Genomic DNA, 19,732 nt, shown 5'->3' with positions numbered 1-19,732 from the left:
CAGTTTACACTATGAACCGGGTACTCATCAAAAAGGGTAAGGACAAAACTCCTTATGAGTATTGGACCGGTGAGACACCTATGGTTAATTACTTTAAAGTATTTGGTAGCAAATGTTATATCAAGAGGAGTGAACATCAGGGTAAATTTGAAGCTAAATGTGATGAGGGAATATTTTTAGGATATTCCACCAAGAGTAAAGCTTACAAGTGCTACAACAATAGGACTCAGAGAATTATGGAAAGCATCAATGTAAAAGTTGATGAATCTTCTAAGAAGACTGAGGATACTGGCAATGAGAAAGTTGTCAGTCAACCTAGTACCAGTAACAGTGTTCCTAAACCAGTAAATGCTGATATTGATGAAGATGAGGATGAAGAAGAAAAGCAAGAAGAACCAATTAAAACCATTCCTCGGTATGTCAAGTTGAATCATGATCCCAAGCAAATCATAGGTGATAAGGATGCAGGAATCCTTACTAGAAGAAAGATCAAAGAAAACTTATGTATGATCTCTGAATTTGAGCCTAAGTCATTCAAAGAGGCTCATAAAGATGAAGACTGGATCAAGGCAATGGAAGAAGAACTTGACCAGATAGAGAAAAATGGTACAAGGTCCTTGGAACCCAAACCAGAGCATAAAAATGTCATTGGCACCAAATGGGTGTTTAGAAATAAGTTGAATGAGGATGGCACAGTGATTAGGAATAAAGCCAGACTAGTATGCAAAGGATATGCTCAAGAAGAAGGTGAAGACTATGGGGAAACCTTTGCTCCTGTAGCCAGATTGGAAGGAGTTCATATGCTTCTTGCATATGCATCTTTTAAGAAATTCAAGGTATATCAAATGGATGTAAAATCTACATTCCTAAATGGTGTACTTGAAGAGGAGGTATATATTGAGCAACCAGATGGGTTTACCCTATCTGAAGATAGTGACATGGTATGTAGGCTACATAAAGCATTATATGGTCTGAAGTAAGCACCTAGGGCATGGTATGAGCGCCTACATTCCCATCTTGTGAAGATTGGATTTGAGAGAACAAGTGAAGATAGCAATATCTACTTGAAGTCTAAAGAAGATCAGATTCTGATCTGTGAAGTTTTTGTTGATGACATCATCTTTGGTGGAGATGACAAGATGAGTCATGAGTTTGCTGATGAGATGAAGAAAGAGTTTGAGATGTCACTCATAAGGAAGATTAAGTTCTTCATTGGACTACAGATCCAACAGATGAAAGATGGAATCTTCATCACTCATTCCAAATATGTCAAAGAAGTGTTGAAGACTATTAGCATGGAAGATAGAAAATTGGTTGGTACATCGATGGTGACTGGTTACAAATTGACAAAGGAGGATGATTCCGCACTGGTTGGTGAGAAGGAATACCGATCAATGATTGGTAAGTTGCATTATGTAGTGCATAGTAGACCGGATATTGCACATGCAGTTGGCATCACTGCAAGGTTCCAGAAGAGTCCAAGAGAATCTCACTTAAGTGCAGTCAAGCGGATTCTTAGGTATCTGAAGGGAATAGTTGACTATGGATTGTGGTACCCATACAGCAATAATTTCAATCTGAAAGTATTCACAGATGCTGATTGGGCCAATAATGTGGATGACCGGAAGAGAACAACTGGCAGTGCATTCTTTCTCGGTGGTAGACTGGTCTCATGGATGAGTACAAAGTAGAGTTGTATCTCTCGGTCTATAGTGGAAGCGGAGTATGTTGCCGCTTTCATGAACTGCACTCAAACAATCTGGATGAAGCATGTACTGGAAGGCTTCAAGATCCTTGTATCTGAACTGGTAAGTGTATTCTGTGATAACACAAGTGCTATCAATATATCAAAGAATCCGGTTTTACATTCTAGAACCAAGCATTTTGAGCTTAAGTATCATTTCTTGAGGGAAAAGGTTCAGAATAAAGAGATTGCACTGGAGCATGTGTTCAGTAAGGAGCAGTTAGCATACATATTCACCAAGCCTCTCCCAAAGACAACATTTGTGCATTTGAGAGGTGAATTAGGGGTACTGCCCCTTCAAGAGGTGAACTAAAAGTGATTGTTCCACATCAGTCAGGTACTGGATAGACAAATCTTTGGTTGATTGGTGTGTTTAAGGATGCTACTCCTCAGGGGGAGCAGCATGATGAAACAGTGGTGATTGTACCTCCACTTTGGCATTGTTGTCAAAGGGGGAGAAGGAGTGAAGCAAAAAGATATCTGCAACAAATGGGGAAAAGATGTGAAGCCGAGAAGATATCTTTTGTATATTGCCATCAATGCCAAAGGGGGAGATTGTTGGCATTATGTGAACCGGCATGAAGACATAATGATATTGTATGTTGTCATTGATGTCAATATGAGACATGGTGAGAACTGGCACATGTGATAGGTGAAGAGAGAGGAACCGGCATATGTATGAATCGGTTTATATGCCAAAGTGAAGCAGCACATTTGTTCAAGGTGAACCGGCATGTAGTTATGAGAACTAGCACATGGAAGCATTGTATGGCTACTAGTTGGTAGGTAGCTTCCACTTCAGGGTTTTTGGTTGGAGCAACTCAAGTGACTCAATTGGTAATCTTCGTGTGATGAGTTAGCAGTATGATGGAGGATAGATCATGTTGCCACGTAAGCTCTGTGCGCGTGAAGGATCTTGCATGAAGAAGACTATTCCTATCCACCTCGAGAATGTGTGAAGTCTATCAAACGGTGATAATACATGATGGGTTATCAACCGCCATGAAAACGGTGGATAATGGATGATGGAGAATGTCTTGAGATCGATTCAAGATTATTGCATTTAATGCAATATGATTCAATGGTCAAGATCAAACCGTTTGAATTGCTTAACCTAACAGGTTTAGGGTTTAGGGTTTTTGCTACCAACCTGTATGTTTCCTATAAGGTAGATGTTGTGTTTTCTTTCTGAGGTTGTTGGAAAAAGTTGTGAGTGTGTATCCAAGGGAAGTGATACATGATTCTTGCGAGACCAAAGGAGAGAAGAGATATCTGCAAAGTGAATGTGCAGAAGGTGAAGAGGTGCCAAAACGGATCTGCATTAGCATTAAGTGCTATTAACAGATCATTGTAACACCTGTTGATCTCTAACCACTTCAACAGTTGTAAAATCCCCTAACAAGGTAGCCTTAACTAGCTTGATTCAAAATCCCTTAAATCGGGTGGTCTTAACCGGTTTGTTGCTCAGGGATGTTTTTCCCCTGGTGTATGTTGTTCCGGTATGTTTTGTTCAGGAATATCTTGTTCAGGGTCGCGTGCTTCTCCTTCTCGTTGTTGTTCTTGATATTCGTAATGTTGAGATCTTGTTCTAAACATGTCTGTGTCAAAGTCTTCAAGAAGTTTAACCCCTTTGCTTGTAAGCATGAGTAGGTACTTTTCCTTGTCATTTTCCGTGAGTCTTTCTACAATTTTTTGAAATGAAGCACTTTCTTGGCATTCCTGAAGAAGTTCTTCATAAATTTCAATATCCTCTAGGTGTGGACCTTCAAAAGGATTTGATAACCTCCAATTCATATTGGATTCTGCTTGTGCCTCGCTTTGTTTGTTTTTTTGAGAGTGAGTAACAGGCATTTTTTGTAGAAGCTTTATGTGATAAAGGGGACAAAATCCTCTTTAATATGTTGCTCGCGGGTTGGTGGTTCAAATCAAGGTATGTTGTAAGTGATGCACTCATCGGGAAAGAATGTCGGATTGATCTTTCCTCCACGGTTTATGATTTGACTGAATGCGGATTTTTGACAATATGCCCTAGTTTTCAAAGGCTCCTTGTCAAATTCATTGGATTTGTTCTAGATATAAAGTTTGATGTGATGAAGGAATGTTTGATGAGATTTGAAGAGTTGACGATTGATGTATAAAAATTTATTTCTTTTGACAAATTTGGAAAAACTTGGTTGTTGTTTCTTCAACGTGGTGTTATGATAAATATTCTTTCTTCTCAGAATATGAGGATTAGTCATTCATAAGTGATTATGGTTTCCTTTGAGTTGTTTTGGATTCAGTTTATCTTGTTTTGAAGACTCAAGTTTTACTTTATCAAAGTGAAGGTTTAGATGCCTCCTCACGACAAAGCGTGTCAAATGATATGGATAAAGTTTCCCGATATGGAAACTTGATTTGACAACTTAAGGTTTTGAACAAGTGTGTTTGGGATAAAATCCACGAGATGATAAAGGACCTATTTGTCACTTGCTAGGATGTTTCTTGATTTTGATAGGATAGATATGTTTATCATGTGACCAGTTTTGGATTCTGGACAACTTTTGTTTGACTAGAAATTTGCCTTGGAAATAGTTCTTAAAGCCTTGTTTCTGATACTCTGTTTTGACGAAAATGAAGTTGATGAAAGGAGGCTTCCAAAAATGTTTTCAAAAATTTTCAAATTTATCTCTGTTCTGCCCCCTGTTTTTCTAGTTTTGATCATGTGCTAAAGTAGAGACGAGATGCGCTACAGAAAGTTTTCAATGCGCTAAAGAAAAGACCATACGCGCTAGGCTACCCCCGGCTACACACTAACTGGTTTAGACTGTTTAGCTTTTCTTTCTACTTTGCTCAAATAGTTATGCGCTAGTATGGGCCTGCCAAGTGCTAACTGATAAACTCTATGCGCTAGTTTTTGACTTCCATGCGCTAAGCTGATGCTTCAACGCGCTAGGCTGTTTACCGGATGCGCTAACTGTTTCTGACTGTTTCTAAATTTTGATGAAGCTCTACTGTGAGTACTTAACGCATTAAATTTTTGTTTTAATGTGCTAAAAGATAGTTCACATGCACTAAGTGGTTGCTCATACATGCTAGACTACCCTGGTTTGACTATTTTCTGTGATTTTGGTGTTTTACCTTAAGTTTTTAATGTTGATGGATGATTTTCTGAAGTAACAAATGCAAACACAGCACAAAATACATAACCATTTTTGCCTAATCTAAACAATAAGTGTATATTCTGTGAGGATGTGTTCAAATCTCCAATGTTTCAATAGGTTTGGATACAAATAATACACTTCAAGAAGACTCTTTATTCAAAGGTCATAAGTAATATCATAGCCCACTAGTCTCGATACTTCGTCAACTCAAACAGCCGTGTCACCCCCTAGAGGGCGCCCATTTTTTTGCCTTTTGCCAGAAATTAACTCAAAGTGAATTGCTTCACAATTGAGTAGTTATCTTGGGAGATATATGGTGAGTAATCTTGGGGGCGGATTCTTCCCCACTCTTGCACTATGATATTACAAATGTTTGGTCACTGACTCGGCTCAAAGTTTCTATTTCTAAGGTTCATAATCAGGCTTTCTGTTCGGTCGTCAGTGATAAACTCCCTCAGGAGGCTTCCCAACCTTTAGAACAAAGGTTTTACGTATCTCGAAGATACTGGGGGAAGGCTAATCACTGCACGCAACCATTGAAAAGGACTTTCATCACTTTCCACTTTTGATTATAGTGGGTTGGAACACTTGGCATCAAATTTGTTTCCCACTTAGGTCATTCCCTTCACACCAGCCACGAATGGCTTTAAGATTTTTTCAACCCCTCGGGAAGGTAGGCTTGCTAAAGGATGTAAAATGCTTTGAATGAATGAAAGCGTAAGAGTAGTCTGGCTTTTTGATCACCCAGTTAAGGGGAGAGCATATACCTTCTACTTTCGAGATAAGGCAATCAAGTTGTTCTTTTTATCCTTTCAATTCAGTGATTTTGTAAAATCTACATGGATATGTTGCTCCACAAAACATGGTGTTCTTTTTATTTCTTCAAAGCAGTGATTATCTAATCTAGAAAAGAACCTGGTCAACCAAGCAAAACTTTGATTGGGTCAACAAAAGAAAATCGAAAAAAGGGGAAGAACTTCCCTCTTTGATTGTAAACAAAACTGTCTAAATGTGATTCTTTTTCCTTGCAATTTTTTTTTTAAATGGATCCTTTTATGCACCAAAGGATGGTGAGGTTCTTTTTAAAGCTATTTTTGCAACAAAGAAAGGTTGCTTTGTTCTTTTTAGAGCCCAAAAAGAAAAGTTTTTCTCCTAGATAAGCAAGAAAAAATTTTGGATTTGTGGTTCTTTTTAGGTACCCAAATGGAATATGAGTTCAATTTTAAAAAAATTAAAAGAAGTTCAAATTTTAAACTAACTTTAACTAAGTTAGTAAAAACTTTCACTATCTTAATGGTCCAAAAACTGAGCTCCTATTTTCAATAAAATCGTTAGAACCCTGCAAAATAACAAGCAAAAAGTTAAATAACTCGTGGACTTCAACAAGTCTAATTTTATCCTCGGTTACAGATTTTAGTTTTCTTTTTGTTTCTGCCTGTGATGCGCTACAGAACAAACTATACGCGCTACAATATAACAGTGATGTGCTAAAAGATGATAGCGATGCGCTATGCTATTTTCAGGATGCGCTAGGATGATTTTCGGAAGCGCTGCTCTATTTTTCTCCCATGCCGAGACCTACAAGAAAATGTTAGTAGGATAATGTACTATAGTAAAGACTGAACGCACTACAAGATGGACCCAACTCGCTGAACAGAAAGCGGGATGCGCTAGACTGTTAACCAGATGCGCTAGGGAATGTTTCCCATGCATTGATTCTTGTTTCCCGCGGACCTGCAAAAGTGGTTAAATTCAAAAACCGATTTGATAAATGGGGTCGAGCCCCACAGTGGGTGCCAGAAATGTATGTGGGAAAAGTGGGTCAATAGAGATTAAAATGTGAAAAATGAAGCATAAGGAGCCTTGCTCACACACCCACAGGACTTCTTGGTGCAAGTTATGGAGTCATGAAGAACGACTCAACTTCCCAAGGTTTGTTCCATGGTTCTCTATCTCACAAGGTCCCTCAAACCAATGCCTTTGCTCTCAGATCACTAATAAAAGTGGTTTAGGGATGACAAATGCAAGAACGAGGGATGCTTTGGTTGATTTAAACATGAAATGCATCCTAAGCTATGCATGATCCTACAAATGCAATAAACTAGATTATAAGATGACAATATTAGTAGAAAGACTATCCTAGCATGATATACTAGTCTATGATTAAGCTAAATGATAAGGAAAATACTCTAAACATGCATATTTAGATTAATTCCTATTTAAAAGAGAGGCTAAATGATGAGCACAAATGATATATTAAAGCTTGGATGGATTTTAGTATAAGTATGATGCTAAAGACTTGGATATATGAAAATGGAGGAATGAGAGCTCTATTTATAGCAAAAAAAGGGCAATGGATGGCCAAGATTGAAAGAGTTAATCAAGGGTTGAGTTTGAAAGTTGGGAATCCATGTTTGCAATTTACACCAATGAAATGGTGACAATTGTCAACATAAGGTCGGGTTGAGAAGAGAGGTAGGAAGCATTAAATGCTTGAGAAGACCTCATGGTTACCTTAAGAGGTAAGGGTTAAGGTTAGGTTAAGGTTATCCAATGGATAAAGGTTTAATCCAAAGGATAAACTCTTGTGCAAAGGATTAAGGATTAACCATGGTCAAAGCAATAAATACTTGATGAGACCCTTGGGTTACATGGAGGTTGAGTTTAGAGAAAGTCTCTAATCATGCACGAGGGTTGAGTTAACCATTAATGGTTTGAAGACTTTGGGGACAAATTTGTAAGAGTCCTTCCAAATTTGGGGGCATTCAACAAGTTATCTTGTTGAATGGATAAAGGCTTTAATGCATTTGGAAGACTTTCCTCCAATTTTGAGAAGTGACCTCCTTAAATTTAGGGAAAGGGGATGATGGATGAGTTTAGACTAATTGATTAGGTTTAGAAGAATTTAGGAAGGGGATTAGGATGCAAGTGGGAGATGTAGGAAAATGCAAGTGGATGGAGAAATAATAGGATTTAATTGAAATAAACTTAATTTAATTCAATTTGGTTGGGATTCCCTATTTAATTAATCCCTATTTAATTAAATAAAATGATTTATTCAATTAAATGACCTAAAAGGGGATTAATTGAATTTAGTTAAATAAATTGAGTAATTTACTTAATTAAATTGAGGAATGTGGATAATTTAATTAAATTAGATTTAATTAAATATAGAAATGAACTTAAAATATTCATTTAGGAACATGGTCATTTTTATACGTCTACAGTTGTGTTTACTCTTACTGACCAGTCTAGATTGATCTATTTGAGGTCCCTCCTCACCAGTGACTGCTTCACCTAATTAAACTAAAAATCCAAAGACACACGCCTAGATTACCCCTATAGCAAATGATTAGCAGTTTTGATAGGCTACCCCCACATACAAGCACACTAGTTAGGTAAATTTTACAAATCCAAATCCAAATGTGAAAGGGGAGCCTTTGACAATACGATATTTGCTTCTTCTCTTTTCAAAACAATTGCACCACTTCGTTGGTCCAATGTAAGGGGTTAGGGAAAAACTAAAATTGAAAACCCTAAAAGTGAAAAAGATGTCAAAAACTAAAAACAAAAAAGTGATTGTACCAAATGTAGATGCGACTTCTTAACATAGATGCAGAAGGGTGAAACGTAGATGCTTAATAACAGATCCGGAATCTGCAAAACGGAGGAATAACAAAAACACAAAAAACCAACAAAAATGCGCTTTTCGGGATAGAACGTGGAAATGAAAAATGGACAAAAAATAGAACCATGGAAACAGAAAGCACAGACGCGAAATCAGAATGCAGACACGAACAAATTAGTCGCAGACCCGAAAAAACTCAAAATCATCGTAAATCCGACTTGCAACTTCACAAAAAAAGCTACATTTGCAAAGAAAATGTTAGAAATAAAAGGGACAAGTATCCCACTGGGCGTGCCAAAATTTATATGGTGAAAATATGACGATGAAAACCTATTGAAAGACTAAAAAGGATCAACCACAAACAATCTAGGTCCTACAATGATATATTCACCAATACTAATAGAGATACGTAAGATCATGCAAATCAACAAAATAAAGCAATATTACCATTCACATGTCAAGTAGGGTTTCAATCTCCATTGATCTTGTTTGATATGTTTGCTCTCGGATTTTATGTGTGCATAAGAGCTCAAACAAGAATGGATTGTGGTTGATAGCTTGATCACAAGAAGGCTCTATTGCATAAGACTGATTAGGTGCATTGATTAGGTGATTAGGGCTAGGAAAGGAAGAGGGAATCCTCTTATATAGAGAACACTATAGGAAATGGAGGGATAAGATTAAGAGGTGTAGAAGGATAAATGGTCAGCTAGGATTAAAGGGTAGGTAGAGGGAATAATTAAATGATAAAGGGAGTAAGTAAGAGAAGAATTAAGAGATGAATGACATGTGCCATGGATAGAAGAGGCTAATGAATTAATTAAATAAATAAAGATTCATTTAATTAATAGAATAAAGGGGATGATTAAATAAATAAAATATTTATTTAATTTAGGAGAAATATTATTTAAATAAATAAAAGTATTTATTTAAATGAGGAAAAAGGCTTAGAAGAAGATAAATAAATTGATTAAATAAATAAAGATCTATTTAATTAATAGAAGACTTAGGATAAAATAATTAAACAAATAAGATGAGACAATTTTAGGTGTCTACATTTTACCCCTCTTTGAGACAATGTAGCTTGGCGTGTTGGCTCAAAAAAGAAAAACTAATACAAATTTGCCCCAAGACGAAAATGATATGCCCCCTTGAGAGATTAGATGGAAAGACTGAAAGGGGTTGTAGACAATCTCTTGATAAGAGAAAAAGGCTAAAAAGGACTGATGTGAGAATGATTGACGTGGGGAGAAAAGATCGACACGGGAGACTAGGGCTAAGAATCCTATATAATGTTGGAAATATGCAAGAATTGATTATGTGTTGTCATTGATGTCAACACTGCTCTGGTTGGTTGTAAACACTACTCCATTTGGTTACTGACATGCTCCGGTTGGACATGGTTTTGGCAAAGGTTATCAGAGATTCTGCTACGACATGTCCATATTCTTGGATATGGATTTGGAAGGTTATTCATGATGATTATATGTATGTCATATTCAATTTGTTCATGATTTGGTGCTCCGGAAGTTATCGATTATGTTCTAGACTGTCGGTTTATGTTCTTGGTCTCGGTTGGTTATATTTGATGAAATGGTTAAGTGGTTGATGCAGCTTCTAGAAATGGTTCTTAACGTGCTGAAGGTGTTCTTGATCGTGTCCCAATCATTTGGTGGCTTCGCACTGGCTGGCGTGAAGATTTTGTGATCCTATTTAGGTCTGGTAGGATATTTTGTGTTATTGACACTAAGGGTTTTTCTCGGTTGATGTAACATCTTGCGATTGATCTCGGCGAGATTTTTGGTTGATGTAATTGTTTGGGAATTTTAATTAAGTCCATGATATATAATTTAAATCATAATATTGGTCAGTGGTCAATCTTTTTATCATATAATGTAATTTTTGTAATTATGAGTTGAGGGTTGAGGGTTTAGCCGACCTTGTTATCAAGGTTGATGATTTGTATATATAGGAGATATGTGTTGGCAATTGACACTCATTGGAATCATATATTATCATTGATGGCAACAAGATTCTATTGAAGGTATATATCGACATTTGGAGGCATACATCGATAGATACCGGCATTGAGCATTCAGGATCATCACCGGCACCGGCATCGGCATCCAGCATTTCAATGAAGCCGACACCAGTCTGGATCTGAAAGGTTTTATTATAAGATCATTTTCTAATTATTGTATTGGGCCGACATTGTATATCTTTTGTATTGTAAGCTGACATAAGGCATATTGTTTGTAAGGGTATATAAGTCAATCTGTTAGGTCATTTTGAGGAAGTGATGTAGGAGAATAATAGTAGAACTGTGTGATGTGAAGGATATGTATGAAGGTCATTTTGTATGTGAATGTAATATCTTGCTATGATCAGTAGATAGTTTGTAAAGCATTCTTGGAGGAGAGGAGATACCGGTAGAAGGTTCAAGGTTTATGAACTGGTACAGAATAGAGCTTTAACCAGAACTCTTTTTGGCATTGCAGATACATTTTGTGAGTTCACCAGTACTATTTTATTTCAGCAGAAGCTTGTAGTCAGTGAGACTCTTTTGTGTTGAACAGTGTACTCTAGGCAGTGTGCCTTCCTGCATGTGCAAGCCCCCATGCTATGTAATATCTTTCATATGGCCAGTGAATTGATATTGTAGGTCACAAATCCCACCGTGGTTTTTCCTCTTTGAGGTTTTCCATGTATAAATACTGTGTTTTATGGTGTTCATTAATATGGTTGGTTTATTTGGTTCATGTTATATGTTTCTTCATTTACCAGTTTATATGTGTATGTTATAAAAGGTTAAAATCTTGTGTTACCGACAGAATCACCCCCCCCCCTCTCAGTGTTCTTGGGTTCATTGTATTCCAACAATTGGTATCAGATCTTGGTACCTTGGAGGAAGTTTAACAGCTTTAGGAAGATCTTGATACTGAAATCATTGAACGTGGCTATGGAGAAGCAACTTGAGATGGCACTTGAGGACTATGATGTTGAAAGGATGAAGAACCTAAAAATGCAAGATGAATTGAATTTTGCTAATGAATTCATTCTTATTCTGCAAGAAAGGTTATCATCTGCTCAAGATAAGAGAAAGGAACTTTTGCAAAACTAAGATGATGAAGAGAAAAATGCACTTAAGGAACAATGTCAGAAGCTGAGTCAAGCAAACATGCTCATGAAGAATGAAATGCAAGACCTGACTATGAGGTTATCAAAAGATATTAAGGAAGGAAAGAAAAAGGAAGAAAATCTTGTTATATCTTTGAAGAACAAATTTGATGAATGTGGCAGATTGAATCATGAGAATAATCTATTGAGAACTAATTTGGTACACTCCCAGAATAATGAACAAGAACTTGAAAGACAAATAACAACTCTAAGAGATGATCTGACTACTGCAAGTGAGTATAAAGAAAAATTCAGGATTAGTGTTGCACGGTTGGATGATTTATTGAAAAGACAAAGGCAGAGTGAAGATTCTAGAGGGCTTGGATTTGTACAAGGTGAGAGCTCTGGTACTGCAAATGAAGATCAGACAACTGGTATGTAGAACTCATCAGACCAAAGGAAACTGGTAAGGCAATCTAATTCTTACAAATTCAATGGTAGATATTTTGTTTGTAATAAATTTGGGCATATGGATAGACAATGTAGAAATAGAGAAAATAAAAAATTAAATTTAGTTCCCGGTCAATGCACAAATTGCAAGAAATATGGTCATCAGTTAGAAGATTGCAGAATGAATGTTAAATGTCATGCATGTGGAAAGTTTGGTCATTTGGCTAATCAATGTAGGTCAAGGAATGACACTAGATATGTCAAAGCAATTCAAAAGAATAATGTTACATGTTATGCATGCAACAAAATAGGTCATATTGCTAAGTACTGCAGCAGAAAGTCTACACCAGTTAGCAATTATAAAGCAAATGAGAAAGGAAAGCAGAAGGTAGATGAAATATAACATGATCACACCAAGAGATGGGTTATAAAATCTAAAGAACCATGTGGAGATGCAACTACACTGGTAACTTCACCAGTAGACCAAAACACTCCTACACCGGCAAGAAATTCAACTGGTAACTAAGGCATATACCTTAGGGGTTGGAAAATTCATTGCAAATCTTGTATATTCCCCAGAAGAGATCTGGAAGAGATTTGGAGAGTGGTATTGATCATTGATGGAAGTTTACCTTGCATAAAACTGTGAAACCGACATCCGGTAGGGCACATCGCTAAGCATTTATGACAATGATGAATTAGGGTTTACTCGCTGATAAAAAGGGAAAATGGACTCATTTTCACTCACCCAGCACTCAAGTGAAACAGAGTGAAGTAAAGGTGAATCATAGGCAATCAAGAGCAAGTAAAGGCATTCCAAATAATTTCTAGCAGTCATCTGAGAAGTAATCAAAACCCTTCAATCGGTGACTATCATCTAGGTATTTCTTTGAAATGGCATCCGGATCATCATCTGCTCCTACTTTTATTGAAAATCTCACTATTGTTGAGGTCAAGGATAGGCTTAGTGCTATTTTCAAGGAAGTTCCCCAAATTGCTATGAAGGAAGATTCTACTGGCGTGTTTTCGAGGGTTCCTGATGGTGTGGTTTATGTAGAAGATGTCAAGGCATATATTCACTACACCTTGGAGGACTTAGGAATTGAGGAAATCAAGGGGATGTATCAATCTATGATACAAGGAAGCTCTGGTACTATCAAACCATAATATCAAAACATTAAGGATCTAGAGTTAACTGAAATCCTGTATATTCTGGAATTCAAGGATGAAGTGATCAAATATGTTCTGAGCAAGGTCCATAATGAATTTATCTGGCTAGACCGACCTCACATGATTACCAAAGAATCTATTCAAGCAGTCACCGGCTTACCTAAAGTTGGACAGGAGCCAGGAAAGAAGATCTCCACCACTGCGGTTGAGAAGCTCATTGATGCAACCCATGATGGAAGATCTATGAGGGTCAACACCATCAAAGACACTAATGTGAAATTTTCTAGCATGATAATTGGCTACAAGGTAACTCAATCAAGTTGATTGAACTTTGTTGCTAGTTCCTGCATCCATGTTGCTTATCAGATGATTAAGAGCAATGAAAAATATGATTTGTGTGAATGGTTGAGGATTGACTTAATGATTAATCTTGGCAAAATTAAAGGGGTTAAGAAAGGAATTTTTCAAGTTTGGCAATCTTATTGTCTGCTTGATGTTATACTTCATGAATGAGCTACCGAGTTTGGGAAAGAAGCATTGGGCTCATGACATACCGGTAGGTATTCAAATAAAAGAAGCAATCACCAACCTTGGCAGTAATAGGGATGAGAAGCTACGGGGATATTTAAAAACTTTTCAGGAGAATATGAGACTGAGGGAAAGAATTTCCAAGCACATTGTGGAGAAATACTCCACTGATTCTGCTTTATGGTCAAAACAGATGAGACACTGATGGAAGCAGTGGAACCTAGAACTATATGGGTTAATGAATTAGGTTATGAGGTAGATGATAGCATTTTGGAGTTATATGCTAAAATTTTGATTGATACTCCTTTGGATGATAAGGCTGAACACTTTGGCACTACACAGGAAAAGACTTTTAAAGTTAAAACTAGTTTCAACCTGAAAAGAAGAGAAAAAAGATAGACAAAATGTCTGCATTTGTTCAGGATGTCATGCACATGATAGATACAGAACTAGGTTCTGGATCGAAACCGATAGATTAACTAGTAGCAGTTAGTGCTCCTAAGGTGAAGAAGCCTGAGACTTTCATTTCTTCTATCACTTATGATTCTGATCCAGAGGATAATCAACCTCTTGCATTCAGAAGGGTACAGAGGAAGAAAGCTAACAAGCCTCTGATAGAGGAAAAGGTGGAACCTAGGAGGAAGTTAATTAGAAAGGTAACAACTGCACCCACACCTCCAGCAAGGAAACCTACTTAGAAGAGGCAGCCTACTCCATCCGCTCCTGTAACTCCCAGCAAGAAGAAAAAGAGTGATGAAGCGAATGAATCTGGTAAAATAACTTGTACTGAGTTAATTGATGAGATAACTAAAGATGGAATGTTGAAAAATGTGTCAAAATTCTATGAAGATTTAGAAGATAATAAACAAGATGAAATAGAAGAAGCAATTTTGTTATATCTAGACATATATAAGAAGGCTTTGGTAGAGATTTTGAAGGAAATTCCCTTATCATTGTACAATGAGTTAGATGCAATTAGGAGGGATAGAGAAATCAAATAAGTTGAACTTTTGAATATGTGTCGCTCTATAAATAATGAGGAAATGAAAAGATGTATAGATGTTGCTAACAGAACAGTCTTTAGCAGCAAAACCCGGCAAATAGGCCTAATGATGGGTAGAGTAAATGAGATAGTAAATGAGACCAGAGATGGTTGGACCAAATTCTTCCAAAAGAATCCTAATTTTCTCACCTCTCAAGAAGAATTTGCTAAGGCAACTGCTCCCACCATTCCGAACAAATCTAAAGGGAAAGGAATTTTGGAAAGTTCAGTTCAAATTTTGAGTGAACCAGTAGTTAAACCCAAAACTGATGAGAGTGTACGGACTAAACTAGAAGAGACTATATTTGTACACTCTAGGCAAGATAATGTACAAGTTACAGATAATATTATGGACAATACTCCACTGGAAGTAACTGATACTGCACCAAGTGGCAAAGCCACCTGTGCATTAGAGGAGGAGAAAAGAGATTCACCAACAGAGGACAAGGAAAATAAGGAAAATGAGACTGAACCGGCAGTAGTTTCCCCAACAAAACCTTTAGCAATTGACACTTCTCAAGTTGAGAAGATATCAATTACAGAGATGAGTCCCACAGAGCTAATAATGATGGCTACTCAAAAGCTAATGAAGGAGGGATCTGCAGATAAAGGAATAATAGATCAATCAATAACAGTTTTTCATAGATTGATTCTTGATTGTATGATTGAAAATGAAGCAAGCCCTTCTGGAAAGCTTAAGATATTAATAGAGCATATATCTAAAAAACTTTTAGTCTTTGAAGAAGATTTTAGACAAGAAAGTACTTGAAAGATTTACTCTGGCCAAGAAAGCAGCTTTTGACCAGATTATTGAGACAGAGAAGAAGAAGGTTGAAGAGAAACTTGTACTTATTGAAAATTCTTTGAAACAATGTACTAACATCTACAGGGTCTATTGTAATATACAAATTCTTATAGCTAATGTAGATCAGAGGTTAAAGGAATTACATGAAAAGATAGCTAATATTGTTAATTCTTTTGATGGACTAATTTCACTTACAACTTCCATTGGTGGACAAATTTTGACTTTGGAGAACCAAGTTTTTTCTTTGAAAAGGAAAGGGACTAGATCATTCAGAGAGCAAGGAGTCTTAGAGGATTGGTGAGTCTAAGATTGGATTCACTTGGTGTACATAAGAGAGAATGTATGGATATGCTTGCGAAATCCACACCAGCAGAAGTCACTGAGAAAGAAACACTAGCACATTTACTGAGTGGACTTGTATCCATATCTGAAACATTCAAAACCGGCTGGGATACCTATGTACAGTTGCTAGTGAAAGCTTACTCGGAAATTTTGAGATTGGTCAAGCTCCGGTAAAGTAATCTATAATTATTCTTTAATTCTTTCACCGGTCTTTGGCATTGATGCCAAAGGGGGAATATATGTATGTGAAAAATATGTATGTAATCCTAAGGGGAGGATAGGCAGAGTATATTGCTGATAGGGTCAGTCAGCTCAAGGGGAGCATAATTCATTTTTCAGTTGAACCAGTAGGGAATCCATTTTTCACATGAGTGTTGCCATCAATCCCAAAGGGGGAGATTGTTGGCAATTGACACTCATTGGAATCATATATTGTCATTGATGGAAACAAGATTCTATTGAAGGCATATACCGGCATTCGAAGGCATACATCGGTGGATACCGACATTGAGTATTCAGGGTCATCACTGGCACCAGCATCCAGCATTTCAGTGAAGCTGACACCAGTCTGGATCTGAAAGGTTTTATTGTAAAATCATTTTGTAATTATTGTATTGGGCTAACATTGTATATCTTTTGTATTGTAAGCTGACATAAGGCATGTTGTTTGTAAGGGTATATAAGTTAGTCTGTTAGGTCATTTTGAGGAAGTGATATAGGAGAATAATAGCATAACTTTTGGATGCGAAGGATATGTATGAAGGTCATTTTGTATGCAAATGTAATATCATGTTATGATCAATAGATAGTTTGTAAAGAATTCTTGGAGGAGAGGAGATACCATTAGAAGGTTCAGGTTTTATGAACCTGTACAAAATGGAGCTTTAACCAAAACTCTTTTTGGCATTGCAGATGCATTTTGTGAGTTCACCGGTACTATTTTAATTTAGCAGAAGCTTGTAGTCAGTGAGACTCTTTTGTGTTGAGCAGTGTGCTCTAGGCAGTGTTCCTTCCTGCATGTGTAGGGCCCCATGCTATGTAAATATTTCATATGGCCAGTGAATTGATATTGTGGGTCACAAATCGCACCGTGGTTTTTCCATCTTTGAGGTTTTCCACGTATAAATTTTGTGTGTTATGGTGTTCATTCATGTGGCTGGTTTATTTGGTTCATGTTATATGTTTCTTCATTTATCGGTTTATATGTGTATGTTATAAAAGGTTAAAATCTTTTATTACTGGCAGAACACTGATTCACCCCCCCCCCCCTCTTAGTGTTCTTGGGTTCATTGTATTCCAACAATATGTTTATGTAATTTGGAGACAGGAATTTTGTCTGCATTATCAAAGAGAGGTAAATGTGTGAACAAGGATATATCATTCAACGAAGTGTTATGGAGAGTTTGACGTTGCAGGGAAGACATTGTGCTTAACTAGAACTGTAATCAAGCATTAGGAGATGCTATTTCCATAGTTCATTTCCTCTGGATTGTATTCCAATGTTTATGTAATTCAATGAGACTTCCCTTTTGTGTTGAGGAGTGTCCTCTAGGCGGTTGGCCTAATTGCAAGTGCAATCCCCATTGTAATATTTTCACATACTGCTACATAAGTATTATATGATTGTGGGTAGGGTTCCCCGTTGTGGTTTTTCCCTTCACCAATTTTTCCATGTCAAAATTATTTGGTGTTGTGTGTTGTGTTCTCTCATGCTTTATCTTTCGACATGTTGTTTTCATTTTTCTCTGGTAGAAGGTTTATAATCTGCAATAATTGTTTAACTTGTGGAAAACTGATTCCCCCCCCTCCTTCTCATTTTTCCTTCCGTTCATTCTAACAATTGGTATCAGAGAAAGGTCCTCTATGCAAAAACCTAACCACTTGAGGAGATCTAATGGCATCAAGTTCTTCATCTAATTTCTACCAGAAGGAGAGTCTCAAATTTGATGGTACAAATTACAAATTATGGAAGGAGTGAATGAAGATTCATTTGAGATGTCTTGGAGCTAAGATATGGGAGATAATAGAAAAAATTTATACACCTCATGATCCTAGTTCTGGAACTCCGGCACCTATTGATGAATAGAAGAATGTTGATAATGATGTCTGAGAAAAAGAAGCATTGTTAAGTGCCCTATCAGATGTAAAAATAATGGAATATCATAGAGCTATAAAATGCAAAGCAGATTTGGTTGAAGTTTGAAACGCTATATGAAAGTGACCAAGCAGTAAAGATTACAAAACTTGAAGGTTACTGGGTGAGATATGAAAATTTGAAGATGGAAGAAGATGAAAAGATAAGTTCTTTCATGGATAGATTGAATGAGATTGTCATGGGAATCAAATGTTGCGGTGGAACAGTTAATGAGGATGAGATTATTTCAAAAATTCTAAGATTTTTACCTCTGGCTTACAAAATGAAAGCTACTGCAATAAATGAACTTCGGACAATATTGAATACCCCTATTACTAGAGATACATTACTTGGGAAATTGACTTCTTTTGAACTTGAAGAGCTTGGAGATCAGAATGCTACTATAATAGAAACTGAATTTAAAGCATCAACCTCTGATAAGAAGAAGATAGATTGGAAAGAGTTATATGCTAAAGAGATGGAAGACATTAAAAGAGAAAATGGAGAACTTGAAGAATTGGAAGCCCTAATTTCCAGAAGAATCCCTAAAGGACCAATTGGAAGTAAGTATGAAGGAAAAGTTCCATTTAAATGTTTTTCATGCAATAAGATTGGTCTTTTTGCTTCTAGATGTCCTGAAAGAGCAGAAAGGAATCATGAAAGGTTTTTTAGGAATTATAGACCTAATCTAGAATATCAGATCAAACCTAAATATAGAAATAATAAGGACAAAACATGTTACTATGTTGGTGATGATGATTTTGGTATTACTGATGATTATGATGATGATTAACCTAGAAGTGGATCTGGTAATGGAAGATCAGGTAGTGGAAAATATTGGGTCTTCATTGCTATCAAGGATGAATCTTCGGAACCTGGTAATAATACAACTCATACTAGGGAGAAAGCCCTAGCTACTAAAATTGAAGAGAAAGATGAATGTGTTATAGACAGTGGTTGCTCTCATCATATGACCGGTGATAAGAGGAAATTCCTAACTCTACAAGAATTTGATGGTGGACTAGTCAGATTTGGAGACAACAAGGCATGCAAGATGAAAGGAAAAGGAACAATATCCTTGGATGGTAAGAACAATATTGACAATGTTTACTATGTTGAAGGTTTGAAGAATAATCTCTTGAGTGTAGGATAGATTGTGGATAGAGGATTTTATTTGCAATTCAAAGATGGAAAATGCAAGATTAGCAATAGATCTAGATTGAAAATTGCATCCGAATTTTAGACCAAAGGAAATATCTTTCATTTGAACTCTGGTGAGAAGAATTGCTTGATTACTCTGATTGATGAAAGTTTCTTATGGCATTAAAGGATGTGTCATGTGAATTTTTATTGTATTATAAATATCTATTCAACCAAGGTTGTTAGAGATTTGCCCAAGATCATCAAGCCTCATAATCCGATATGTAGAGAATGTCAAATGGGTAAGAAAATCATAGCTTCTTTCAAAAGCATACATGATAGATCTAATAAAATTCTTCATCTTATTCATACTAATCTATGTGGTCCAACAATGACTAAAAGCTTTCAAGGAGATAGATACTTTATGTTGCTTATTGATGATTACTCTAGAATGATGCGGGTTGCATTTTTAAAGAAAAATCAGAAGCC

This window comes from Cryptomeria japonica, chromosome 6, assembly GCF_030272615.1.
Source record: "Cryptomeria japonica chromosome 6, Sugi_1.0, whole genome shotgun sequence".
NCBI classification, from domain to species: Eukaryota; Viridiplantae; Streptophyta; class Pinopsida; order Cupressales; family Cupressaceae; genus Cryptomeria; species Cryptomeria japonica.
The sequence above is the reverse complement of the archived record's forward strand: the minus strand, read 5'-3'. Positions refer to the sequence as shown.